The 27,571-nt window shown below is 42.2% G+C and overlaps 1 protein-coding gene and 1 long non-coding RNA gene across 4 annotated transcripts in view; both read right to left on the reverse strand.

Moving 5' to 3' along the window:
• Positions 1–4,262, reverse strand: part of ZNF366 (zinc finger protein 366) — a 67,605-nt gene extending 63,343 nt beyond the window's left edge. Inside the window, exons 1-2 of one of the 2 annotated variants that reach the window (XM_029217059.1) lie at positions 3,999–4,262; positions 2,275–2,389 (exon numbers count right to left, since the gene is read on the reverse strand). The gene's annotated coding sequence lies outside the window, so the exon portion shown is untranslated. The remainder of the gene's footprint in view (positions 1–2,274; positions 2,390–3,998) is intronic. The other variant, XM_029217058.1, reaches the window with a different exon arrangement.
• A 5,637-nt stretch (positions 4,263–9,899) lies between these two features.
• Positions 9,900–25,827, reverse strand: LOC114892314. 2 transcript variants are annotated; one of them, XR_003792695.1, is made up of 4 exons: positions 25,683–25,827; positions 13,225–13,455; positions 12,497–12,795; positions 9,900–10,174 (listed from the first exon to the last, which is right to left on the reverse strand). It is a non-coding gene; the product is annotated as an uncharacterized LOC114892314 (long non-coding RNA). The 2 variants fall into 2 exon arrangements; XR_003792694.1 differs by having other exon boundaries at positions 12,497–13,455.
• Positions 25,828–27,571: the final 1,744 nt, after the last annotated feature.

The raw sequence follows: 27,571 nt of genomic DNA on the forward strand, positions 1-27,571 counted from the left end.
GAGTGCTATTCATACAGAATTACAATATTCATAATTCTAAGTCATTGCTCTTTTATGATACATATGTTGTTATAGAACATTCATCAATCTCATCCGATTGGTTGATATTCCTTACTCCATAATGCTAACAGCTTCTAGAATAACAATTGATACGTCCAAACTAATTTCTGGAGAGAACATCAAATGCTGAATAGGAATTAGGCTTAAAAGTATGGCTCTTAAAACATACGTTTTAGTTTAATGTCAATGCAATCCTGAAGAAGACAGAGCAAGACAGTGACCATCTGTTTTAGAGAATCACAGGATGTCAGCATAAGAATCTCATAGGTCATCTAGTGCAGTGGGCAGGGGAGAAGAGTGTAAACAAGGCCCAGGTGAATTCTGATACGCACTCACACAGGCCACTTTGAGAGTCACTGATTTGGTCCAACCTCATCATTTTACAGAGAAAACTGAGGTCCAAGCAAGTGCAGAAACCTATCAGGTCGCACGTATAGGGGGCAGCAGAGGTTGGACAAAACAGAGCAGAAATGTTCTCACTCCCAAACTGGTCTTTGTTCCCTGCTCTAAGCCACCTTAGAAGACACAGTCTTTGCACATTAGGGTAGAAAACCCCAGCTTCAATTTGCTCTCTGAGGGTTAAGCTGTCCAAACAAGTCTCTATTGTATCAGAGCCTCTTATTCTAACAAAAGAACCTCAGAGTTTTGGGTTATTTGTGGTAGATTTTGGTTGTCGCTCTGGTTGTGTGTTTTGCTTTTGGAAGATGGAGAGGGAAGTTTAACTAAGACCTAAGTTAAAGTATCATTATTACTTAACAGACTAACCAGGATGTAGGTTTTAAAGATTAGAGTGAGAGAAAAATAGCAGTTGGATCACACACACACACACACACACACACACACACACACACACACAAAGTGGTGATACTGGTATTCTATTCATCAGTGATAAAGTAAGTGGCTTGCTGCTACAATATTTGAGGAGAGGGATCTGTTAGCCTTCACTGTGGGGAGAACATGTCACTTCAAGTCCTTTTCTCTTTGGCTGAGTCACTGCCACCATGGTCTCCAAAAAAAAAGTCTCCAGCCCTCCACTGCTAGGGAAAAGGTCACCAAGAGCACAGAGCTCGAGAGCTTGGGGAAGTGGGTGAAAGGAAGAATGAAACATCTACAATATCATGTAGTCTCTTCAAACATTCATCTAAGTTCGAGACTTTTATCCCAAGACAAACTCTTCCCTACTCGCCCCTCTATTGAACACAGCGGCATTTTAATGAGGCTAAATCTGGGGTTTCTGCCATTTAGTGAAGATGAACATCAAAATATTAAGCTCTGCTTTCCTTCGTTTTAAAAGAATTGAGCTTCACTCAGTGTGTGCCCAACTCCAAAGCTATGAGGCATGATTTTTGTTCTGACAGACCCTTGGTATAGTATTGATCAAGGATAATGTCACAAATTATGGGGATATAGTCTACTCTCTACATTCCAAAGAGACAGTACCCTTAAGTATTAACATAAAACTTAAAAAAATTACAACTGACATTGGTTGACTCCTATTACTTGACATGCTTTGTGTTAATCGTGTTACATAAATAATCTTATTTAATCCTCACAACAACTCTATTATAACGTAGATGCAATTTTACATTAGGGGAAACTGAGGCTTAGAGAGGTTAATTACCTGGCCGAAGTAAGTGTCACACAGTAAGCAACAAAGCTGGAATTCAAACCCAGATTTGTATAACAACAAAGCCTGTGCTTTTGATGTTCTGCTTGCTCTCATTTGATTCACGTCCCAGCACACAGACCTATAGGACACATCCTAACATAATTTAACATTTATATGACAAATTTATAATTTAGTTATATGTACAGTTTGGGCACAAATTAATTAACACAACCTCTGTGTGTCAAATTATGGCTCATTCCAAGCTGGAGTTCCCCTAATGTTATCACAGAAGAGGCTCTGATGACCCCAAAGAAGAATCACACACTGGAAGTTTCCACAAATGCCAACTCACTCCTTGGAGTTGAGTGAGGACAGATTGGTAGCAAGTAGCCTAAACAAGTCAATGGCTTTCTTCTTTAGGGAGCTGATTTTTTCCCCCCAGTATCCAACAAATATTCTCATGGCAATGACTTAACGACTCAAATGGAAATACTGAATACATATTTTTTTCTTTTAAAGAAAAGAATCTATCCTGAGCTCCTTAATCTTGGGCCATAGTGGAGACACACGCTCGAGGCTGTTTTCTGCGCCATTGGCATACCCACCTTTTGCCTTACTTGTCTTTGGTCAGTGTGACTCTGCTGTCGTTTTTTTCATACTGTGTTGCATCTGATGCTTTTATTCAATAACCCAAATGAGAGAGTGTTCTCTGATGTTGTTCTAATTGGACATAAAATCAAATACATTATCAAGGAAAAATGAAACTGAAAGAAGCAAGAAAACTCGCAGCCCTGAGTTTTCTACTGGGGTCACATTTGCTGATAACAGATGCAAAATAAAAGAAGTGCCCAAGCTGATCAGTCCCGGCTCCCTTTTGACCTGAAGATCTATGAAATGGGGTGGCTGGGTAAGTGGTAGGGGAGCTGGAGAACACTTCAACTGTTATTAGCATGATTTTGCCTCCTCAGCAGGCAAACGCTAATCACATCTCTTTTCCATTGCTCGTTTTATAGTGCTCCTAAGGAAAGCCTCTTGAAAAAAAGGAGAAGAAAAAAGAAGTCTGACTAATGGAACAAAACCCACATAACAGTCCAGTTCTATCATATTTTCTTATTCTTATTAAGATGATGGCTCGGTTTCGAATAAAGATTAATTACTTGATTGTGGTTAATGCATAGTCTGGCCAAGTTAATTTATAAATGAGAGAACAGCTATTTTTATCACACTCTTCACATCCCAGATGACTTCAATCAGTAAATTTCATAGAAGTGAATATATGAGAAAACCTCTGCCTGTCCTTTGTCTTTCACCCATTCAACACCTCTCTGAGTTGAATGATTAATATTAGTAAATATACACAGTCTTTCAGAGTGACCTTGCTGGCCTGTTTCTGACAATGTGATCTTGGCTTCCTTGTGGCTTGCCATGATGAGTTCTTCAAAACATTATACTTTCTGCCGAATTTAACTGAAGTAAGTTAGACTTTTAAAAACTAGTTGTGTGTGTAATCTTGACTAGTTTGCTGTATTCTATTTGGTGCTTCGAAAGCCAGGCACGGGGTAAGTATTTTTCAACATTTAGCTTGGTTTTTCACTCCTGATCACAAGAGATCAATCTCAATCTTCCTGTTAGTGGCATGTTGTTTTCCAAAACTAAAGCTACATGCCCCAAAATCTTTGCCTTCTTTTGTGTGGCAGATGACATCCTCCACTGACAGGGGATAATAAATTTACATTCAACCCACACGTGGAACCTGAACACATAAGCCCCCCCCCCCCCGCCATGAAGTACAATTCGAAGTGACATTCCCTTCTTTTTTTCCTCCTACCTCAGTGATGCAGAATAACAATCATAAATTAACAGTTCTCTTTGCGGGGGATGCTGAATGAAAAGAAAGGAACAAGAGAAGGCACCTCAATCTAGACAATGGGTAACAAAATCCCCACAGCAAACCTCAGTTCTTAGCAGACACCCTGATAAGGTTCTCAGGACACAGCGCTGAGGAAGAGTGAATTCCCCAGTGAGACCCATCACATACTTCAGTGGCTCCTGGTTAACCCAGCCATCTTATCTGTGCCAAAATTCAGATTTAACACAATGTCCTCCTTAGCCCAATGCAATTCTATGCCCAGTTCTGCCAGCCTCAGCTCTGCAAAACATCAGTATTCTCTTAAAAAAATATATAAGCTTAAATGCTGGGCCATCCTTCAGTCGTACACTTTGATTAAGGATTACACCCAGTAAAGCATTTTCTGTTGAAGATGCCCACAGCAATATCCATCCCAGGGACATTGAAATGGAGGTAGAAAGGATTGCATGGGTAACTTACCAGCTCCTGAGTCTCAATGGCTGCAGCAGCCCCCGTGCTTTACCTGATCCCTTGCCTCTCTGTCTCTCTCCCTCTCTCTCTCCCTCCTTGTCTTGTGTACAGATTGCAGGGAACTTAAAGAACTCGCAGGGACAGTGTTCAAATGACTTAAGAAAGAGAACAGGAACAATACTTCGTTCTCTTTTTCTCAGATGAGTACCTTCGGGAAGAAGGAAGGAAGGGAGGGGAGAGGGAGGAAGTCAACAACCCTTTGCTTTCCTGAAAAAAAATAAGGAAACAGAAGATAGACATCTCATTTTCTCTTAAACAAAATGTTGGAAGGGGCAAAAAAAAAAAAAAAAAAAAACTTTGAAAAAAGGAATTCCTCAAATATGCTCTCTGCCCTGGGAGCTTTAAAGAGATGAAAAGCCTTACTGGCTTGGCCTGTCCAAACAAATGGTGTTCCAGAAAGTCAGGCTCTCCTGAGCTTGCAGCCTCTGGTATCTAGTTTGCAGAACTGACACAGCCAAAGGGGGACAAATCATGTCTTGTCCACTCTGAGCAAGGCAAAGTTTGGTCTGTCATGCTAACTGAGGCAAAGCGGCAGCCTGTGAGGCCAGGCAGCGTGCAGGTCAGCCAGAATGCATGGCTCTTCCTAGGCTCTTTGAAACACCAGCATTGCTGCAGTTCTTCAGCCTGACTCTAGAGCCTTATAGTTCTTCCCAGATCAAATAACAGATTTATGCACTGGTCCCTGCCACGGACCAAGACAATAGACTAAAACAAGCTTCCATCTCTGCTGGTGGATGAAAAAGAAAAAAAAAAAAAACAAAAAACTTGCCACACTGCTGTTGGACATAGTTATCTCAGAACTGTTGTTTACATTGTCCTATCCTTTACATTCTTAATGTTTCTTGGATTTGGTCCCCTCTGGAAAAACTGGAAGGTGATTTCTAATTTGTTTTCTAAATATTGCACAGGTCTTAGATAAGTCAGCCACAGTTTGTGGGGCTTTTTCAGCAATATGTAGATTTTTTAACATTTATTTTTTTATTTTATTTATTTTTTAACATCTTTATTGGAGTATAATTGCTTTACAGTTAGTTTCTGCTTTATAACAAAGTGAATCAGCTATACATATACATACATCTCCATATCTCCTCCCTCTTGCGTCTCCCTCCCTCCCACCCTCCCTATCCCACCCCTCTAGGTGGACACAAAGCACCGAGCTGATCTCCCTGTGCTATGAGCCACAGTTTTTGAAAACGGATAGGGAGGCTGAATACAAAGAGCTAGAAAATGGAGGGAATATCCTTTACCAAGTTAGGGGCCCTAGGAGTTCAGTGGGCAGTCATGAGCTCTGTTTAGGGTTTGTTTCGTTTAGGAATAAGCATGGTTTAAAATTCTCTGATTTGTGTTGTTGTGTCTTATGCCCTTCATTCATCTGGTTAAGACCATTTTTCACCACGAACAGGAACCAGCAGTTATGCAGATCTTTGTTGCAGCAAAAGAAGAAACAGCTTTAAGTACTTCCTTATTTCAACCAATTATGAAGAAATAGGGTGGAGAGTCACACCTGAGCACGAGGTGCAAGTCAAGGGAGTTCGGGAAAAGAATGATTCTGATTCAGTCTCTCTGTAAGACTGTTATGGTATTCAATGGACTATAAGATCATTCATTTATCCAGTTTTCTTCCACCAGTAGTTATCTATCAATTTATCTCTCTACCTGAATATGTGTGTGTATGCATATGTATGTGTCTGTGTGTGTATCATAGAGAATATAATGTCATTCGGTAAGTTTGTAAGAGCCAGAACAGTCTTATTCTTTGCATTCCCGTGGCACCAATACTGGCACAACACATGGCATTGGATTTCTGCCATGGGTGATCCAACCCCATCTACAGATGAAAAAACTAACGTCCAGAGAAGGCTCTGTACTGTTTGCCCGAAGTCGCACACACAGTGACTAAAACCAAAATGCTCATCTGTCTCCTGATTCAGCTCCGGTGCTCTTTGCCCTCTGCTGGCCTTCCTCTATATCCTGCCTTTGTAGAAATGGAAAAGAACACGAATATGAAAATCTGCGAAAGCAAGAGAACGCCATGAAAGAATGGCATGGGGGAGGGATAGGAATCGATTCTTGTAGAGCAACAGCGACACTGGGGGCAAACCTTTGAGTAACTGTGAGGTTTAAGAAGCGCTCTGCTGAAATGTACAATAAAAAGTGGAAGTAGGTGGGAGGGAGGTGAGGGTGAGTGAGGAGAAGGGGGGAAATGCTGGGCTGGGTGCCTGAGGCACCAGTCAGCGGAGTCAAAGAGGGGACGTGAAGACCAAAGAAGATCGGGCTGCAAACGTGTCTGATCACCTGGAGAAGCGATGACAGCAACACGCAGCCCTTTCCTTGTTCGTATTCCTCTTGCAGCCTCGGGGCAGAGCCAGGGCTGAGCCCCAGGAGCCCAGTCAGAATCCAGAGGATTTCCCTTTCAAGTCTGCAGAATGTGGGGACTGTCACGTTGAGGCGTGTTGTTTTCTCCAAGCCAGCTGACCCGCCCAAGGACAGCCTGGATGGGGACATGTGCCATCCGAGCTGGACGGCTTTGATGTCGTGGAGCTGCATCCAGCTGGGAGCTTGTGACTTCACCTCTGGAAAAGCTGGAAGGTGATTTCTAGTGTTTTCAAAATACTGGGAAGCAGCATGGGTCTTAGGTAAGTCAGCCACGGTTTTTCAAAAGGGATTCTCAGCCCTGCCTGTGCCCAGCTGTTCCATTCATATAGCTCGTTGTAACCCTCCTGTGAGACTCATAGAACGGGCTTCTCCCTCTTTCCCTGCTCTGCCAATCATACGAAGATGATCCCCTACTACTTGTAAAATCACCCACTGGGTGTCTAGAAGCTGAAATTCCTAAGTCCCTCCCATTGGGTTTCACGGGAGAGATTTCTCATCAGGTCACTCAGGCTGGTGAAGCTTCCTCTCCAGCCATCTCATGATTTATTCAGATTCTGAAGGAAAGTGAAGGGAATGGATGTTTGTACTGCAGACAACTGAGGAAAGGCTCGTGTAGAATTGGACTATGGCCGGGCCTCTGACCCAACAGGTGAGCTCCACATTGCACTCGATATTATAGAGATCATTTGATTAGAAAGAGAGGGCTACAAGATCAGGGGACAAGGAGAAACACCAAGGTTAAAATCCAGTGAGGCAAAAGCAGTGACCCAAGACTCAGAACCAGCACTGCAGAAACATTAGCTCTACTCAGAACGCTTCCCACTTCTGAAGCATCCTAACTGGTATGTCTCCAACTTCCGAATATCCAGAGCTCTAGGGCTATGTGTTCACCCAGGACTAATTTGACCCCTAGCCATGGAGGGCGGGGAAGTGAAGAATGAATTGAAATCTAACATATGTTCAGAGCAGTGCACAAAAAAGTAAGTGTATACGTCAGTGAATTTTTATAAAACCAACACATCTGAATAACAGAAACCTAAGTGGAGACACCCTGTGGCCCTCCAGCCTTCTACCTCTCCTCAAGGGTCACGTGGCCCTAAATTCTCAAACCTGACGTAGATGATATTACCTGGTTTCCATAACAAATGGCATCAAATTGTACTTTCTGTTTTGTGTTATATTTGTGAGATTCGCCCCTACTGTTGAGTGTGCTTATGGCTCAATCACTGTCATCGCTGGAGAATACTTCATTCTGTGACTGTACCACAATTTACATATCCACTCTACTGAAGATGATATTTGGGTTGTTTCTATTTCGGGGCCATTAACAACAGTCTGCCAGGAATATTCCTGTCGCTGCCAGATGTCTTTTTAAAGCCTGGTGCAGGACTCCCCTCTCTCCAGGAAGATTGTCCACTCCAGTGATTCACAACCTTTTGTTTGGTTTCTTTGCACCTACTTCCTCTCACATGGGACGCATGGCATAGTTTCTTTTTTCTTTAATTCAAGTGGATTTGGTTTGAGGACATGGTGATGCCTTTGGAGACCCTGGCAGAGTTCCTGAGTCGTTTCAGAACGGATTGGGAGCCACGGCTCTCACTTCCTGCTATGACCTGGAGATGCTGGTCCCTGCTGCTCTGAGTCACTCTCCATGGACTCGCCATCTCCCTTCCAGACTCTGTGCCAGTTGGGTCTCCCCTCCCTCGTGTAGGCTTCTCACGCATTAGACTAACGTGCGAGGAGAGGGCCAAGTCCCGGGCCTGAAACAGCTTTGAAACTTCCTTTGTTTCTTTGATTTATTCTCTTCATCTTGCCAGGCCCTAATATCCTCCAAGTCCCAACTCCCAAAACGTGAGAACATTCATTTCTTTCTTTCTTTTTAGTTTTTTTTTTTAGCATGAAAAAATGATATGAAGGATTATAAACAAGTTACTAAAGAAAGCCTGTTTTATGCATCTAGTTTCCTCATCTGACAAGTGGGGATAATAACATAACACCTATTTTTCATATTCTTAGGAGTAGAGAAGAAGAGGAGCTAAAATCTTTCATACACTTACCATGTGTGAGGCACTGTTCTAACCATACTACATGTCACAACAGTCCTCTGAAGTAGGTGCTCTTGTTGCCCTTTATCTCCTCCTCTTTTTTAATAGATGAGGAAACTGAAGCATGGAGACGTTACACTACTTCCCAGTATCACACAATTAGTAAGATTCCAAACCAAGGGAATTCTGGCTCAGAGCTCTATTTCAACCAAAAGCTAACAAACACTGCCTGTCACACAGTAAAAACTGGTCCCTAGAATTGGAGAACATGTTGTATAATATAAAAGGTAAAAATGTACAGCACAGAGGCGCATTCTGCAACCATTTAGTGAGCATGTCTTATGGACCAGACGGCTCCATGCTAGGAGTGGGCAATGCACTTATGAATTTTACTTCCTGGCAGAGAGAGACACTTTCAATTAAATAAATCATGCTTGGGTATCTGAACAATTACAATTGCAGTCACTGCTCTGAGAAGGAAACCTAAGAGTTAGGAGAGCGTGTAGTCAGGTACCAAATCTGTACAAAAGGTCAGGGAAAGTCTTCTTAAGAAAATGAAACATAAACTGAGACCTGAAGAATGAGCAGGCATGTGTCAGGCAAGGAGGGGAGGCAGCAGCTCCTGCAACGGGCAGCTGGGGGGTCCGAGTTCAGATTCTGAACTTGATCCTAAGATGGTTGGGAAATCATTAAAGATTTTACACAGAAGAAGGACATGATCAGATTTGCATTTCAGAAAGCCTGTGTTGGTCACTGTGCAAAGAATGGCTTGTGGAGGGGCAAGAGTGGAAGCAGATGAAGAGTTGTAAAGTCTAGCCTAAATCTGGTTGTGTCGAGAAGGGCCGTCAGGAGCTGCACGTGGACGTGTTGGTGCCTAGAGAGGTCGTGGGTGGTAAAGTCTGAGTGCCACCCTCATACACTGTGTGGCAAGGGTTTACTGGAGAGTGAATATAGGCAGTGCCTGGCACGCAAACAGCTGGTTCATGAAAGATTCACACTTTTGAACAGCAGCACCTTCTACCATGTACCCACCCCCACCCCCAATCTCCAGAGATTCCAAACCTGAGTACCTACCCGCCTTTGCTCCACCCCAGCCTCTTGGTCGGCTTGCCTTACTGTCACTGTCCTCACGCGTATCCTGTGCCTGCATTTCTTAATATTCACCCAACAGAGCTCCCTTTTCTCCAGCACACGCCCACGCTGCTCCTGAAAAGCTGGTAGCGTTCTCAAAGCTGGCCCAGGAGGGATGAGTCTGAGGGATAGAGCAGAACTCAGGGTTTGAACTAGTAGGGTTGGGGAAAATGTACTCTAGGTATTCCATGTTAGGACCCGGGCTGAAATTCTCTAAGGAAAGTCTGTTAAATGTGGTTGGTAGATGGATAGGGTTATGATTTAGTTACAGGACTAAATCTTAAGAACTGGCCTGTGGACTTAATCACCAAGGAACACATGGTTTCTACAGGAAAATGCACTCTGAGCTCCAAGTATCTGATAGAAGCAAATGAGGATTTTTAAGTTGGGGAATGGCAGTAGTTGTATTAAAAAGCACCTGTGGGTTTCTTGTCAGGCCAGAGGTGAGCAAGCATCCTCCTCCAGTACTCACTTCCATTATTCAGTAGGGCTCATTTTTCCACAGTCTTCCTCCAGAGTGGTCATAAAGGCCTTTTCTTCTACTTACAGGCTCTCTCCAAGCACCCTAAGATCCTATGTTTCAGTGACACACAAGAGACAAGAAATAACTTTATTTTTATACATTACATGAAGTGTGATTAAAGTTCCCCCTCCTTGGTAAAGTTGGCTAACAGTTCTATATCATTATTTTTCATGACTCTCACACTCTTCCTTAGGTAGTACCAGACCCAGGACTTTCACAGCCCTAAGAAAATAGCACTGAGGCTTGATCCATGTTGGCTGATTCATGGTCCCCTCAGAGGTGGCTGGCTCTGCTCGTGCCTCTACACCCTCAGTGCCAAGTGCAGTCACAGGAACGTCCACCCAAACTTCCGAGGCCATATTGACCAGATCTCTATGGTTATCCTTGTCATCTTTACAGCCCTACATAGATGAGACCCAAGGTTGCTGCAACGTGTCTTCTTTCCTAATCTTCTGGGATCCAACTCACACCAGGGGTCAAGCTACCCCCTTCTTCAACCCCATTGCCACACGTTTCAGCCTCCTTGGACCTAGACCAGGGGTAAACTCAAATGTTAAATGAACCAAGCAGGTTCATTTAACCAGTGCCCCATGTGTAATGCAATAGGGTGTGGTGGGGATCAAGGCAAATCGAAGAGTTCATATCCCACCTAGAGTTGTTTGTGACCATGTGAGAACATAGGCCTAGTGTGACCCAGACCATCTTATTTTTTAAAAAATAAGCTGAACATCTGAACTTCTAACGTGGAATTTCTTGATTTTAAAATTTTAGAATTGAAAAGAGACTATTTTTAAAAGAAATTAAGGAATTATTATTCATCATTTGGGGTGTGATAATGGTGTGGTGGCTTGCTTTTTAACTATATAGTGAAGTATTCACAAATGAAATGTGATTTGTTTAAGATTCTACATGAAAAAGTAAAATTTAAATCTGAAGGGAGTCTAAATTTGACGGTTTTAAACTATGCCCACAAATTCTTTACTCTTCTCTTTGAAAGACAGAGCCTAATTCTAACCACTTAGACTTCGTGATTTGTTCCCAACGCTAGAATAAGGCAGAAGTGGTGTGGAGTGACTTAGAAGACCAGGGCACAAAAGGCACTAAGGTTTTCTTTTCCCTCACTCTCAGATTACTTGCTCTGGGGGAGGTCAGCTGCCATGCCATGAAGACCCTTAAGCAACCTGTGGAAAGGGCCACATGGACAGGGACTGAGGCCTCCTGCTGTGATCTCAGCAATGGATCATCCAGTCCAATCGAGCCTTCAGATGACTGAAGGCCCTGCCACATTCCGACGGCAACCTCACCGGAGATCCTAAGCCAAACCACCCAGCTAAGCTGTCCCTCAACTCCTGACCCATAGAAACTGTGAGATAATAAACATTTGTTTTTTTAAGCCACTAGGCTTTGGAGTAATTTGTTATACCCCAAAAGATAATGAATACATTAACATCAGGAAGCTGCTTAGTTTACGACTTTTGGCCTTAATCTTTTCAAACCAAAACTCCCTGGTAGGAATATTTGCTGGTGGCAATCACAGTTTGACTCTGAAACTCAACAAGGCTGTTAACTGTTACATCCACCTCCACTCACCACCAAACAAAGGGGGTCAACTTTAAAGGATCATATGCTTATCCTATTCTACATGGAATTCCTGAGAAGAGAATGTACTAGTGACCCCTGGTACCAATATAATGGACTATGAGAGTTCAGCTCAACATCTATACCATCAGTTTGTTTCTTTGTTTCACTCTCACATTTGTCAGTGAGTGATACTGTCTGGGCAAGTTTTCTTTTTAGGTGTCTTTTCTTGGTAGAGTTTAAGCTGTCAGAGTCTGGAAGATGAGCAGCTGATTTGTTTTATGTAGTGGCAAAATCTCTACTTAATGTTGTGAGTGTTTGATAGGTCCCAGTTAATGCTTTGAAAGCTAGATATTGGAAAGATTTTATTTGCTTTAAAAGAAAAAAAAAAATGGACAGAACACTTTGACCAAAAAGTAATCTTACTTAGAAACTAATACAGAAAACAGAATATAAGTTTCGTGGGAACCCAGGCTTTGCTGGTTCCTTGCTGTATCTCCAGTGTCTGGAAGTCTCTGGCACATGGAAGCTGCTCAACAGACATTTGTTAAATGAATGAATGAGTGAATGAGTGGATGAGACCAAAGAGAAGAGACTCCATTGAAGGAGGAGGGTGGAGTTCCATCCAGTAAGTATTCTCCTCCCTTCCCCCATCCCCTCTCAAACGTTACCATCACTGAGGCGCTTTTGAGGCAGGCTGACTGCCTGAGAAACACAGTTCTAAATGTGAGGCCTGGCAAGAGCCCCTTGGAACTAAACGCGAGCAGACCTGGGCCCCCCGTTCTTCCACTTACTGGCCACAAGGCCCGGCAGTGGTTTTCAACCGCTCTTCTTTGGTCCTGATTGCTTCTTCTGCAAAATGAGATAGAAGCTTCCAGCCTTAATTCCAGCGGTGTCATGAGTATGTCCAGGCTTCCCCTTCTTTTAACATTCACCCAGAAGGAGGCAAGTCACCACTTGTGAGGCACTTTGAAGCTGACAAACAGGAGGCCTCAGAGCGATGTGACCAGAGGCGCACAGCTTGGCAGATGAGCTGCACTGACTGACGTTCAAAGCAGCTGTCGGTGAACAGAAGGCGGCCTGCACAAAGGAGCTAGCCAAAAATAATGAGGGAGGTGAAGAGAAAAAAGAAAGAAGGAAAGAAGGAAAGAAAGAGAAAGAAAGAAAGAGAGCGAGAGAGAGAGAGAGAGAGAGAGGAGAGAAAGAAAGAAAGAAAGAGAGAGAGAGAAAGAAAGAAAGAGAGAGAGAGAAAGAAAGAAAGAAAGAAAGAAGGAAAGAAAGAGAAAGAAAGAAAGAAAGAGAGAGAGAGAAAGAAAGAAATAAAGGGAGGAAGAAAGAAAGGAAGAAACAAAGAAAAACAGGCAGGGCAGGGCTTGGGGTCACTTGGGCTTCCTCTGGTCTCACCACCGCCCCCGCCTCCCCGCCCCATGCTCCTCCTCCGCCCAGTCCTCAAACAACCCCCTTCTGTCTCCTCCAGAAGAAAAGTTAAAAGCTTTCTTTTGGAAAAAGAGCAGCTGTTTACCTTTGGTAGGACAGCCATTGGTGGTGAGTTCAAACACAGGAAAAGGCCTCTTGGTTACAGGAAGAGCTGCAGACAGGTCTGGAAGACTTGCCACGATGCTGCGGAGATGCACCTTCCCCGCCATGCACAGCCCCGGGACCGACACTGGGTCCTTGCCTCCACATCAGGCAACCCGCCTTCAGCTATTTCTTGAACGTCGCCTATTCCTCCCTTCCCTCAGGGATATTGATCCTAAAGCACAGAGACAGTGAGGGATGGCCGATAGGACCGGAAAAGGGGAACAAAAAGAGAAAAAGAGGCTTACATTACAAACAAAAACACCATGACTTTATTTCCAGTCTAGTATGGAAAATACAATTATAACAAGCAGCAAACCTTGGGTTTACATTTGGGGGTCTTATTTGTTTTCAGTCATTAAAGTCATCCTTCATGAACTAAAGAGGTCACATTTGCCAAAACAGGGCCAAAATTCTGCCCCAGAAAACTGATTTCTCTACAGCTACCTCCAGAACTGCATGATTTATTTGTGAAAGGGAAGGGAAAGAATCTGCCTTTGTATTTTCAAAGTGCTTGCTCATGAGACCTACCCGCCCCAAGAAGGGTTAGACTAAATTGTGAGAGAAAGGAAGAAAATCACACTAAGGGAACAAATGCTGTCAAATAATCAAAATCTTCTGGGTCTTTCCCATTTCCCCCAAATTTCTTTTCTCTGATTCCACTTCAAAAATTCCCCTGGCTCCAAGAAGCTATAGGCTTTCTGTTCAGACCATTCACAAGTTTACCATGAGGATCTCACTTCTCTTTCCCTGATTTTAGAGTCATTTGGGTCAAAATCTTTATGTCTTCCAGAGAGCTTGCAGCATCCTGCTCCCTCCAGAAGACTTTACCCAACCAAAATCGAAATGAAGGGCTGCTAATCTCTTTTCCAGCCACCAACCTCCATCCTACCTGGCACTCATCGTCAATGAACTTCTCACATAAAGGATGTGCTGTAGAGAAAAGCAGCAATTTCTCCTCCCCTGAAATATTCCCCTCAGTACTCCAAGTCCACTAAACTTTAGCTGCAGTATTTTACTTGGTGTGGAATGAGTCTGTAACAAAATCCTTTGGGTTCTTCAAGATTTTTCTCCTAAACTTTGGTTTTTAGCAGTTTGACTCTGATAGGCCTGGGCATGTGTGTGTGTGTGTTTTTAAATCTATCCTGTGAGGAGTCTGCTCTCCTTCCTAAGTCCATAAATTCATCTCGTTCTCCAAATTTGTACATTTTTTATCTATTCTTTTTTTTTTTAATATTCTTTGCTGTACCATTTTTTTTCTGTTCTCCCTCAGAGACTCCAATTGCACATATATTAGACCTTTTGATACTGTCCACAGGTCCCTGTGGATCTGCTCTTTTTTTTTTTTAATCTCTCTTCTGTCTGTTCTTCATATTGGATCATTTCTATTGAACTATTTTTAAAGTGCACTGATTTTTTTTCTTTTCTCTCTAATTTACTGTTAAGCACAACCAGTAAATTTTTATTTTGGATATTGCAATTTTCAGTTCTAGAATTTTCATTTTTTTAAATACTTTTTTAAGAATCATTTTCTGATCTATCACCATACTCATCTGTGAAACATCCATATGAAGAATGGTGAGATAATTTTCTTAGTTCAATTTTACATCTATAAAAATCAAAGAATTGAGAGGTTAAGCAGATTGATCAAGATTGTAGAGGCAGTGATAAATAGAGCCAGGATATATAATATATAGTATGTAATATGGTGGAGGGTGATAGAGAGAAGAATAGGACAGGAAGAGATTAAGAAGGGTGGGAATAGGGACTTCCCTGGTGGCACAGTGGTTAAGAATCTGCCTGCCATTGCAGGGGACGCAGGTTCGAGCCCTGGTCTGGAAAGATCCCACATGCCGCAGAGCAACTAAGCCCGTGCACCACAACTACTGAGCCCGTGTGCCACAACTACTGAAGCCCACACACCTGGAGCCTGTGCTCCACAACAAGAGAAACCACCGCAATGAGAAGCCCACCCACTGCAACGAAAGAGTAGCCCCCTTTGCAACAACTAAAGAAAGCCCACGCGCAGCAACAAAGACCCAACACAGCCAAAAATAAATAAATAAATTTATATTAAAAAAAAAGAAGTGTGGGAATGGGGGGAGTTTGCAATTTCAAATGAGATGTTTAGGGAAGGCTTCATTGAGAAGGTGAGGATAGAGGAAATATCTGAAAAAGGCAAGGTAAGGGGGAAAGATTTTCATTCAGTGGGAAGATCAAGTGCCCTCAATAAGTATATATTTTGTGCATATGTTATATATGGATCACTGGATCTTCCATTATATTCTTATGAGTTGGTGGGGCACAAGTTTATCATACAGAATTTCAAAGGCCAGAAGTAGTCAAATTGTTTTATGAACGATTTTATTTCATACCAGATTGGGTTCTTTTAAAGGATTTGATGAGTCCTACATTGTAATTTTGGTTCTACAGAATATATTACATCCTTGGCATGTGTAAAGTGCTTTATAGGAACTAACAAATTGGTAAGCATGAAGTAGAGATAGAAGACTATGAAAAATTTTCTTTCCTCTGATGAATATATAAATTGTAACTTTTACTCCCTATAATTGATGACTAGGAAATTTAGACCGACCCTCCCTCTAAGGAAACCTAAAATACTGTATAAAGTATAAAAAATGTTTACTTAAAAGCATCAAAATGTTAACCAAGTAGTGAGGAGCTTAAAAGGCAAAATCTGGAAGTTAAGAACTCAGAGAACAGGACTGATATTCAAATCTAATTTCTCCCTAAGAGCATTTGCCAGTCCTAAAGAAACAGCTGCAAAACTGAGCTATACTTTCGACAAATTTCTGGGGCCAGGGAGCAAAAGGCAAGACATGCAACCTACCAGAGGTAGAAATTCTAATAAACTACCTCCACTTTAAACTGGGGTCCCAAAGAGTTGCAGCTTCAGGTAAGGTGAATCATGAGTAAACCAATCCTTGCACATAATTTCCTTCTGGCTTCATGTTATCTGGGTGGTCCAAGGAACCTCAAGCCTTGAACTTGGTTTGAGATGTATCCAGACTGGTAGGACCTCAGGTGTCTGGCAGAGGCAAATGAAAATCCTCTTTGGAAGAAGGTGCTATAATACTAAGCCTCAAATTATTCTTACAAATGTTTTTTGAAGTACAAGGTCCAACCACTATCAAAAATCAATAGTCATACAGGGAAACAAAATACATTGAGCAAGAACCAGCAGAAACAACAGAAAATTAAAATAGGCTCATAAGCACTGGAGTTAATATCTGTTGAAATCATTAGCCACAAACTATAAAACCACCTTGCTATGTTTGAAGAAGAGAGCAAGAGGGAGACTTTTGTTTAAAGAAGGTTTTATGCTTGAGGAAGAGAGAGAGCCAAAGGTAATAATTTTTTAAGATATAATAACTGAGAATATTCAGAACTGATGAAAGACATCAATCCATAGATTCAAGAAGCCTAATTGTTTCTACACATTGTATCCACTCAGCACTTCCAGACACATCAGAGTAAAACCATAGCAAGCCAAAGAAACGGAACTGTATATATACCATACATTAAAAGTAGCCATAGCGAAAAGGACATAATGCCTTCAAAGATGTAAAGTTAAATTGACAGCTGACTTCTGAAAATCAATAATGGAAGTCACAAGATAGTAAAATGGAATCATCAACAGGCAGAAAGAAAACAATAGCCTGCTTAGCATTCTATTTCATATATATATATATATATATATATAGAGAGAGAGAGAGAGAGAGAGAGAGGGAGCACTCAATAATAAAGATGAATGAAGACTTTTTTAAAAGAGACAGTTTGGGAAATTCTAAAAGATGTATGTTAGAATTCTAAAAAATGATCCAGATGGAAAGTTTGGGATACAGAAAAATATGAAGAACAAAAAAACAATTAAAGTATCTATGGAGTTTAAAATTATATAGAATTAAAAATTTTGACAACAATAGCAAATGAGTTGGGATGTGGGTAAATGGGGTTAAAGTGTGCTTATGTTTCTGAATTGTATAGGCCAGTGATAAAGGTCAATATTTAACTATACTATAAGTTAACAATGCAAGGTTAAAAATAAAATAATAAATATTAAAAAAGTAGTTTCTAAGCTTTTAACACTGAAAGAAGAGGTAACTAGTGTAAATCTTCCAAAATAGTAAATAAGAAAAAATAATAATAAATCTTAGTCAATCCAAAAGGAGTCAGAAAACAAAAGACAAAGAATCATAGAAGAGGTTGGACATAGTGAAATCATGAAATAAGATGATAGATTAAAACTCAAATATATCAGTAATTACATTAAATGAAAATGGGCTGGCATTACTATTGCTTAACAAGTACACATAAGAGGGTTGTGAAGAATATTAGAGAGTGCACTGGGCAGAGTGTGGGAAGCTTGAATTCAGGTGCTGGTTTAGTTATCAGCTAGCCATGGAATTCTGAGCAGTTCTCTGGACTTCGGTTCTCCCAAGAAATGAATAATGAATAGAGAGTGAGCTTCATTCAGCCCTTACAGATGTAGAGACTGCTCTCATGACCTTTTCATAGGTCCTAGGTCTTAAGACAGCCTCCTGTTGCTAAGGGCTTGCTACATTCCTAGAAGGAAGGGACGCCCTCTGCTGAGATAAAATTGAATTCTCTTAAGTCCTTGTCAGCTACTGGGCAAGAAGATATCTGAGATGGCATACGGAAATGGTATATTTAGAGGTGGAGAGGCCTTAGTTAAAGGCAGCATAAACACCCTTTAAATGACTGTTCATACCCTTGCCAGAATCTCCAACTTGAGTTAGCAAATGAACGATGCAACTCATTGGTCTCTAAAGAAGGCTGGGCAGAACTCCCAAAGAAACTTATATTCATCCTCCTCCATAAGAAATTTAGATTTATCAACATTTAGTATACCTAATCACACTGGTGCCCTCACTTGGTTCATATGTAAGATTGTCACAGGTCACAAACAGAGCTGGAGTTATCCTGAGGGAAAACTGGGAAATCCACAATGGAAAGGGGTTCACCCGAATACCATCATTCCTTCATCGGCTTTCGGTGTATTGTAACATAATACAGCTTGTATGTTGCCAACTAACAATTTGAACAATTGGCTTAAAAATATTCCTGCCAAAAAATTACAAACTGAATAGAATATTAATAGTACAAGCTTAAGCAAAGAGCAAGAAAATGGCAGAGCTGACCTTTTTCCTGCGCCTTCATCCACATTACAAAGTAAAAACAAAATAATTATTCAGATCTGCAAAGAGGCCTGCTGAAAATACTATCAAGAAAGCTTTTTGAAATACAGATTTATACCTTACGTCAATAAGGAAAACCTCAACTAATATCAGCTGATAGCCGCTCATGATCCAACAGGGCCACTGCAGTGAGCAGGAAACCTTAAAGTATGATTTATTACAATTTTTCCCATCCTTTTAAACTTTCTTTTGCATTTGTTTTATACTAAGCTAATATGATTGCTTGTGTGTATAATTAGTAAACAGACATTTTGGAGGTGGGGTGGGGGTAGGGAGTGGGCACTACACAGAGAAATCTGGAGACCCCAGGGCTAGTTAAAACCCAGATCCCTGGGGCTGACCTTGAGAATGACATGAATCCTAGGGCTACCTGGGAACTGAGTAGCCACAGGTCCTTCGACCAGAAGGGGTGAGCACTGTGGTGTAGTGGCTCTGAAGCCACACAGAGACTCCAGTTCCAGTCTGGGTCCTCTAGGCAAGTGGAACATGTCTAGCCATTGCTGGGTGGTCAGGCACGGTTATTTCAGTCCCAGCTCCCTTGTGGATGTGCTGTCTCAGCACCCAGCTTAACTCAGAAAACCTGGTCCACCATGATGCACACAGTCCGCTTAGCCCCATTTCCAGCGGAACTCTGACAGAACCTACTTTCCACGTGCTCCATGACTTCAACTTTCCAAACATTTGCTATTTTTAATTTTAAAATGAGATTTTTCCTTTAGTTTCTGAGTATGAGTGATATTGTGATTTGTAATAAGGAATATGTATATTTGGTCTTCCTCCACTGTTTCTGACACAGAGCTCCTAAAACCCTTGGAATTTCTGAAGTGGTGTGAGCGGAAAGGTGTCTTTTGTTATGTTAAGGATTTGACTTTTGGAGGCACCTAAGGATGGGGGCTGGTTGCCAGTAAAGCCAACCATGTGGTTAGAGGGCTGGAACTTTCAGTCCCATTCCCAGGGAGGGAAGACACTGGAGGTTGAATCAGTCACCAATGGCCAATGACTTAAACAATCATACCTATGTAATAAAGCCTCCATAAAAACCCAGAAGTCCAGGGTTTGGAGAGCTTCCGAGTTGAGGAGCACATTGAGATTCAGGGAAGCTCCTCAAACTTTTCCCATACCTTTGTCCTATGTGTCTCTTCCATCTGGCTGTTCCTGATTTAGGCCCTTTTATAATAAACCGGTAATCTAGTAAGTAAACTGGTTTCCTGAGTTCTGTGAGTCACTCTAGCAAATCAGTGGAACCTGAATAGGGGGTGGTGGGAACCTCTGAGCCTTAGCAGTTTGGTCAGAAGCGCAGGTGACAACTCGGACTTTCAGGTGGTGTCTGACACGAGTGGGGTGTGGACAGTCTTGTGGGACTGAGCCCTTAACTGCCGGGATCTGACGCTATCTTCAGGTACACAGTGTCAGAATTGAGTGCAGGACACTAAGCTGGTGTCCCCAAAACTGCCTGGTGGTGTGTGGAAACCATCCCCTGTGTCCCCCTCCACATTAAAATTGGGTCCTGAATGTTCTGGTATGACATATTTTTTAATGTTTTGTATTCCATTTATATCACCATTCCTATGTATTAAAGTAGGGAGAAATATTCATGTGATTATTTTGCTATCTTGACTCAAAATCTTTGAACATTGATTTGGAAGGTTAACAAGCTGAAGCCCAGACAGGGTCGTTGAGCTTTCACAGGTGCCACAGCAAGGTGTTATTAAAGTCAGGTCTCTTGATTAGGATACAGTGCTCTCTCCTTTCCACCACATTGAGCTATGGGATTTTATTTGCTTTGTTGGTCTATTTATGTAAACATATTTATTAAGCTTCAGTAGCCTGGGGATCAAATAAAATAGCAGTTCTATTGTATTTCAAGCTAAATCAGCTCAGCTGGGATAGCAGAATGTGTAATGACCCTTGCGAGACATGTGCCCTCTCCCTGAATTGTCCAAGAATGTCAGGGGTTGTTTAGTCCAAAATAGCCATTCTTCCTGTCATGGTCCTGGTTCTCTTTCCAACAGATGTCTCACTCCAGATTACTTCAAGCCATGCAGTATCCGATTACTGAGCTGGTGAGTGGCTTAGCTGAACTATGTGACCCAATTCTGGCCCATTAGATAAGAGGGCAAGGGGGGAGGTGGGAAGGGAGGGCACATCTGGAGAAGACTTCCTCACTCCTAAGAAGAGAGATAAGACAGGTAACCACCCCCCTCCCCTTTTGCTTCCTCTGGACATTAAAAATGTCTGCATGTGACTTTTGGGACTTCCATAGATATATTCCCCTTGAGCTGAGCCAGATCAGAGTAAAGTGGAAAAGTGAGAAGCACCAGGTCCTAATGATGCCACTGAGCTACTGTGTTAGCAATCCCAGTGCTGGGGCTTCCCTGGCGGCACAGTGGTTAAGAATCCACCTGCCAATGCAGGGGACACGGGTTCAAGCCCTGGTCCAGAAAGATCCCACATGCCGCGGAGCAACTAAGCCTGTGCGCCACAACTACTAAGCCTGCGCTCTAGAGCCTGTGAGCCACAACTGCTGAGCTCACGTGCTACAACTACTGAAGCCCGCATGCCTAGAGCCCGTGCTCTGCAACAAAAGGAGCCACGGTGGTGAGAAGCCCGTGCACTGCAACGAAGAGTAGCCCCCACTCGCTGCAACTAGAGAAAGCCCGCGCACAGCAACGAAGGCCCAACGCAACCAAAAATAAAAATAAATAAATTTAGGAAAAAGAAAAACAACAATCAACCCCAGCGCTTCCCAGCCCCGGACTGTTTTCTCATTATTATTTACATCACTTTGAGTTGAGGTTGCTACTACTTGAACACTGAAGCATCCTAACTGATAATCCCTGCTTCCAAATGGCTCCAGCCTTGAGAACAGGATCATCTAGACCAGCACTGCCCAATAGAAACATTGAATACAATGCAAGCCACAAGTATGGGCCATGTATGTCACTGAACATTTTTTAGTGGCCACATTAGGATGAAATTAACTTCAATAATGTATTTTTAACCTAATGTATGTAAAAATTTATCATTTCTGCATGTAGTCAACATAAAAATTATTGAGATATCTTACAATCATTTTTTGTATTGTCTTCAAAATCCAGTTTGCATTTTACACTTATAGCACATATCTTTATTCAGACTACCCACATTTTAAGAGTTCAAAAGCCATCATAATGGAAAAGAATATGAAAAAGAATGTATAGAGGCATAACTGAATCACTTTGCTGTGCAGAAGAAATACAACATTGTAAATCAGCTATACTTCAATAGAATAAATTAAAAAAAAAAAAAAAGCCATGTGTGACTAGTGGCTGCTGATCTAGGTTCTCCAGCAGGCTGCGCTGGGGACTGGGTTGACTCTCTCACTGGGGCATTCAGGATTGGAAATGGACTAAGTGGGGACCCCTGCTGGGGCTCCCGAGATAAGCATTTTGGTTGAGTCCATTATACCTGGGAAGTTGGGGATGTGTTCTAACTTCAACCACGTGCTGACCTGGACCAGGTCTCTTCACAAGGACATCCAGGCCTGATACTCAGCCCAGGTCACCAACCAGACCCTCCTCCTTCCCTGTGGGCTTTCCTGAGAGAGCCCTCAATGTCTTTTCCTGCTGGTGTGTACTTCAGTCAGGATCACACTGGACTTCAAAACAGAAGAGATCTTACATCTCTCTTCCCAGTAAGTTTCTTCATCTCCCTCCTTACAATTTTTTTTTAACTCTTTATGGGCCACCTCTTCATAACAAGGGCCACTGGGGTGGGCAGAAACTTGTTTTTTAGGCCATAAATGTCATTTTACCTTCCAGGGCATTAAGTCCCAATTCATCTTATGTTTGGATAATTGAGAGGGGACACTTAATTCCCAGGCAGGCAAAGAAATCAGTAGCTACTTTTAAAAGGAAGCATTTCTGCTCAAGTTCCATCTAAGCAGCTAACAAAACAAAACTGAAAAAACAAACAAAAAAACCTTTCATGTTTTCTTTCAGTTAGAGATTTGGAAGTGTAGATAAATAGGCACAGTAGGTGCCTGATGAAGTGTAACTTTATTATTTTTCTAATAGTTGAAGAGCTATAGCTGGTTGCTTCCAGCAAAGGTAGCCAAAGATAGTGCATCAACCTATCTTAAATAATGGGTGTCACGTGGCAGTAACAGAAGTAACGGCAGGAAAAGATAGAGGACCTGCTGGAGAAGGGAACAAATTCTACATCTCTTTCTCCATGAGATGCTTAGAATCAGAATGGCCCTTTGGACTGAGTAAGCTGCAGAGGTTTTCTTGGACAATTCCAAGGTCAGAATGAGGGGGAGGTCTAGAGAGGGATGTAGGGTTTCCTATGAATTAGTGCTGGTTGGGGGGTGGTGTGGGGAGGCTCACATGATTATTCTGAACACTAAAATTGAGTTTTAACCTTGTTTATACACATGGCAATCCATACAATTACAGCAGATAAGAAACACCAGATATTGACCGTCTGTAGTTATTGACATTAGCTTTTAACTTCAACTACATATCTAGTTCTGTTTTTTATGTAGAATGTGTAAAATAATGATGTACTATGATGATGTTTCTCAGATTTTCCTGTTTTTAGAATCACCTGGAGAGCTTTTAAAAATTCCCATGCCCAGGCTGTGCCCCAGACCAATTAACCCAGAATCTCTGGAGGAAGGACCCTGGCATCGCATTTTCTATAGCTCCCTTACGTGATCGCTTTGTGCGGTGAGGTTTGAGAACAAGTAAATTATGAAATTCATGGTGTCCCTTTTAACAACGACTTCAAAACATTAAATAGGTTTAATACAAAATATCCAGGTGAAGTTGGTGCTGTTGACTGTTTGCTCAACAATTCTTCCCACTTCTTGTTTTCCAATAGAACCCTCATTTTGGCCCTGTGCTTCAAAGAGTAAATCATGATGGGTCTTTCCTTTGTGGTAGGGGTGGAAGGATTGGGGATTACATGCTGGGAATGGGGATAACATCCCTCCGTGTACTTGCTGAGGGCTGACCTTTGGAAAAACCAAGTAATACTCCTGCAGCAGAACAGAGGAGAAGGTGGAGAGAAGAAAGTGTTACATTGTTCAGTGTGGGTGGAAAGATGCCAGTAGGGTTCTTTCCAGTCTAATGATGTTGTGCATAAGAACCAGTCACCAAGTTGTGTACAGGGTTCTGAGAAAAACATGTGCTCCCAGGGAGTAGCACTATTGGCTCTATTCGCTTTGTCCTTCCTGTCCCTATCTGGGTCTGTGATGCCTGGTAACATTCCTTGAGCAGGAGAGCTGTTTTGAACTCCTGCCACTCGGAGTGACTTTGGATGCTGGGTGAACCAATTATCAGTCACTCAAAATGTGCCCAGAGAGGCAGGATTCCCGGGGAGCGGGGCAGCCACTGGAGAGTCCAGTCCAGCACATAGAAGAGGCAGGTCCCTGGTCTGTGTTTGCCTCCGGGGACACATTTCTAAAGGACTGTTGTTCTGGAGGCTGACTCTCCATACCCAGTCCTAGCCTGTGGGAGGATTCTGTGAGCACTCTCCTGCAAGTAGGCAAGAAGTCCTGGCAAATGGCTCTGAGAGGAAATTAACTTTAACTTGTTTAAATGTAAGGCAGTCTTACAAAAAAAAAACCAAAAAACCCAGGGAAAGCCATTCTAGAGACTCACATATACATGAGTTACCACAAGTTATCATATGATCTATAAGAAAGCCTATATTTATATCTCTTCTCCTCTTTGATCTTCTTTGAATTGTTATAGGAACTGGACACCTCCCACAAGGACAGGGCTCACTTCCAGCAATATCTGAGGCACTCTTATTGAATCAACCTCCCTGAAAATAATAACTATAAACGCGTAACAGGGTATTAAGAACCCACTACCAAAAAGCATTGAAGAGTAAGAAAAAGCAGGCAGATGTTGGAGAGGGTATAAAATCTGGAAGAAGGGAAGGCCACTGGGTGAGCATCCTATTTTTCGTTTTGTCTTGATTTTTAATTAATTAATTTAGTTATTTTTATTTTTGGCTGTGCTGGATCTTCATTGCTGCATGCGGGCTTTCTCTAGCTACGGCGAGCAGGGGCTACTCTTCGTTGCGGTGTGCGTGCTTCTTGTTGCAGTGGTTTCTCTTGTTGCAGAGAACCGGCTCAGTAGTTGTGGTGCACAGGCTTAGTTGCTCTGTGGCATGTGGGATCTTCCTGGACCAGAGCTCGAACCCATATTCCCTGCACTGGCAGGCGGATTCTTAACCACTGAGCCACGAGGGAAGTCCCTTTTGTTTTGTTTTGTTTTGTTTTACAAATTTTAGCCTGAGGGCAGACCCAGTCCCCAATCTGCAGCTCATAGAAACCTGTAATCTTATGCTTGAAGAACCAGGGGGCCGAGTTCAGGGCAACTGTAGCATCTTGAAAGGGAGAGGAGAAATTCCAGAGACAGAGTCAGAGAAGAGAAGCCCTTATAAACTGCTTATAAACTCTGCTTACGTTTCTGGCTGACCTCTGAATTGTTCATGTGCAGGGCCAACTCCAAGCAGCCCAGCTGCTAAGACTAAAGCACTGAACTGATGTTTTAGACTCGGGTTCTTCCTGCTTAAAAAAAAAAAAATCTATGTTCTTTGGAGAAACATAACAGAATCAAGATTCCCTATAACATTTGCTCATAATGTCAAGGATAGGATAAAAAATTATTTCACATGAAATTAGTTCAAGATGGCAGAGTAGAAGGATGTGTGCTCACTCCCTATTGCAAGAGCACCAGAATCACAACTAACTGCTGAACAATCATCGACAGGAAGACACAGGAACTCACCAAAGAAGGTACCCCACATCCAAAGACAAAGGAGAAGCCACGATGAGACGGTAGGAGGGGGGCAATCACAATAAAATCAATTCCCATAACTGCTGGGTGGGTGACTCACAAACTGGAGAACACTTATACCACAGAAGTCCACCCACTGGCATGAAAGTTCTGAGCCCCACGTCAGGCTTCCCAACCTGGGGGTCTGGCAACGGGAGGAGGAATTACTAGAGAATCAGACTTTGAAGGCTAGTGGGATTTGATTGCAGGATTTCGACAGGACTGGGGGAAACAGAGACTCCACTCTTGGAGGGCACACACAAAGTAGTGTGGGCATGGGGACCCAGGGGAAGGAGCAGTGACCCCATAGGAGACTGAACCAGACCTACCTGCTAGTGTTGGAGGGTCTCCTGAAGAGGCGGGGGGTGGTTGTGTCTCAGTGTGAAGACAAGGATGCTGGCAGCAGAAGTTCTGGGAAGTACTCCTTGGAGTGAGCCCTCCCAGAGTCCGCCATTAGCCCCACCAAAGAGCCAGGTAGGCTCCAGTGTTGAGTCACCCCAGGCCAAACAACCAACAGGGAGGGAACCCAGCCCCACAGATCAGCAGACAAGCAGGTTAAAGTTTTACTGAGCTCTGTTCACCAGAGCAACACCCAGTTCTACCCACCACAAGTCCCTCCCATCAGGAAACTTGCACAAGCCTCCTAGATAGCCTCATCCACCAGAAGGCAGATAGCAGAAGCAAGAAGAACTACAATCCTGCAGCCCATGGAACAAAAACCACATTCAAAGAAAGACAGACAAGATGAAAAGGCAGAGGGCTATGTACCAGATGAAGCAACAAGCTAAAACCCAAGAAAAACAACTAAATGAAGTGGAGATAGGAAACCGTCCAGAAAAAGAATTCAGAATAATGATAGTGAAGATGATCCAGGACCTCAGATAAAGAATGGAAGCAAAGATCAAAAAGATGCAAGAAATGTTTAACAAAGACCTAGAAGAATTAAAGAACAAACACCTAGAAGAATTAAAGAACAAACAAATAGAGATGAACAATACAATAACTGAAATGAAAAATACACTAGAAGGAATCAATAGCAGAATAACTGAGGCAGAGGAATGGATAAGTGACCTGGAAGACAGAATAGTGGAATTCACTGCCACGGAACAGAATAAAGAAAAAAGAATGAAAAGAAATAAAGACAGCTTAAGAGACCTCTGGGACAACATTAAATGCAACAACATTCACATTATAGGTGTCCCAGAAGGACAAGAGAGAGAGAAAGGACGTGAGAAAGTATTTGAAGAAATTATAGTCCAAAACTTTCCTAACACAGGAAAGGAAATACCCACCCAAGTCCAGGAAGCACAGAGAGTCCCAGGCAGGATAAATCCAAGGAGAAATATGCCGAGACACATAGTAATCAAACTGACAAAAATTAAAGACAAAGAAAAAATTATTGAAAGAAACAAGGGAGAAATGACAAATAACATACAAGGGAACTCCCATAAGGCTAACAGTTGATTTCTCAGCAGAAACTCTACAAGCCAGAAGGGAGTGGCAGGATATATTTAAAGTGATGAAAGGGAAGAACCTACAACCAAGATTACTCTACCCAGCAAGGATCTCATTCAGATTCAATGGAGAAATCAAAAGCTTTACAGACAAGCAAAAGCTAAGAGAATTCAGCACCACCAAACCAGCTCTACAACAAATGCTAAAGGAACTTCTCTAAGTGAGAAACACAAGAGAAGAAAAGGACCTACAAAAACAAAGCCCCAAAAATTAAGGAAATGGTCATATGAATATACATATCAGTAATTACCTTAAATGTGAATGGATTAAATGTTCCAACCAAAAGACACAGGCTCACTGAATGGATACAAAAACAAGATCCATATATATGTTGTCTACAAGAGACTCATTTCAGACCTAGGGACACATACAGACTGAAAGTGAGGGGATGGAAAAAGATATTCCATGCAAATGGAAATCAAAAGAAAGCTGGAGTAGCAATACTCATATCAGAAAAAATAGATTTCAAAATAAAGAATGTTACAAGAGACAAGGCAGGACACTACATAATGATCAAGAGATCAATCCAAGAAGAAGATATAACTATTATAAGTATATATGCACACAACATAGGAGCACCTCAATACCTAAGGCAACTGCTAACAGCTATAAAAGAGGAAATCAACAGTAACACAGTGATAGTGGGGGACTTTAACACCTCACTTACACCAATGGACAGATCATCCAGACAGAAAATTAATAA

This window comes from Monodon monoceros, unplaced genomic scaffold, assembly GCF_005190385.1.
Source record: "Monodon monoceros isolate NGI ecotype Baffin Bay Population unplaced genomic scaffold, NGI_Narwhal_1 Super_Scaffold_12, whole genome shotgun sequence".
Classification (NCBI taxonomy): domain Eukaryota; kingdom Metazoa; phylum Chordata; class Mammalia; order Artiodactyla; family Monodontidae; genus Monodon; species Monodon monoceros.